This window comes from Arachis stenosperma, chromosome 3 (genome assembly GCF_014773155.1).
Source record: "Arachis stenosperma cultivar V10309 chromosome 3, arast.V10309.gnm1.PFL2, whole genome shotgun sequence".
Taxonomy (NCBI): domain Eukaryota; kingdom Viridiplantae; phylum Streptophyta; class Magnoliopsida; order Fabales; family Fabaceae; genus Arachis; species Arachis stenosperma.
The window spans coordinates 124,586,733-124,587,862 of record NC_080379.1 but is presented as its reverse complement, the minus strand read 5'-3'; the positions used below and the strand labels follow the sequence as shown (position 1 = coordinate 124,587,862).

The following is a 1,130-nucleotide window of genomic DNA, read 5'->3' as shown; positions in this document are numbered from 1 at the left end:
TGTTGCTGAGAAGATGATGGAAAAGGCTTGCCATTGCTAAACCTGTTTCTTCCACCATTATTGTTATTGAAACCTGTTGAGGTCTCTCTTGATTTTTCCATGAGAAATTGGGGTGATTTCTCCATGAAGAATTGTAGGTGTTTTCCATAGGGTTCTCCTAGGTAATTCACCTCTTCCATTGAAGGGTTCTCAGGATCATAGGCTTCTTCCTCAGATGAAGCTTCCTTAGTACTGCTTGGTGCATTTTGCATTCCAGACAGACTTTGAGAAATCAAATTGACTTGTTGAGTCAATATCTTGTTCTGAGCCAATATGGCATTCAGAGTGTCAATCTCAAGAACTCCTTTCTTCTGACTAGTCCCATTGTTCACAGGATTTCTTTCAGAAGTGTACATGAACTGGTTATTTGCAACCATTTCAATCAATTCTTGAGCTTCTGCAGGCGTCTTCTTCAGATGAAGAGATCCTCCAGCAGAGCTATCCAAAGACATCTTGGATAGTTCAGAGAGACCATCATAGAAAATACCTATGATGCTCCATTCAGAAAGCATGTCTGAAGGACATCTTCTGATTAATTGTTTGTATCTTTCCCAAGCTTCATAGAGGGATTCTCCATCCTTCTGTCTGAAGGTTTGGACTTCCACTCTAAGCTTACTCCATCTTTGTGGTGGAAAGAACTTTGCCAAGAAGGCATTGACTAGCTTTTCCCAAGAGTCCAGGCTTTCTTTAGGTTGAGAATCCAACCATATTCTAGCTCTGTCTCTTACAGCAAAAGGGAATAGCATCAGTCTATAGACCTCCGGGTTAACCCCATTAGTCTTGACTGTGTCACAGATTTGCAAGAATTCAGTTAAGAACTGATGAGGATCTTCCATTGGAAGTCCATGGAACTTGCAATTGGGTGAACCTTCTTAGATTGTGACTCAGCTTTGCTAAAGTCCCCAATTAGAGGTGTCCAGGGTTCTTAAGCACACTCTTGTTGCTTTGGATCACAACTTTATTTCCTTCTCTTTTTTTTTCTTTTTCTTTCTTCTTTTTTTTTCGAATTTTTTTTCACTGCTTTTCTTGCTTCAAGAATCAATTTGATGATTTTTCAGATCCTCAATAACAGTTCTCTTTCTCCTCATTCT

General features: G+C 39.6%; 1 non-coding gene across 1 annotated transcript; it reads left to right on the top strand.

Annotated features, from left to right (window-relative positions):
• The first annotated feature begins 545 nt into the window (after nt 1-545).
• On the top strand, nt 546-653 carry LOC130971863 (small nucleolar RNA R71). Its single transcript, XR_009083068.1, has one exon. It is a non-coding gene; the product is annotated as a small nucleolar RNA R71 (small nucleolar RNA).
• Nucleotides 654-1,130: the final 477 nt, after the last annotated feature.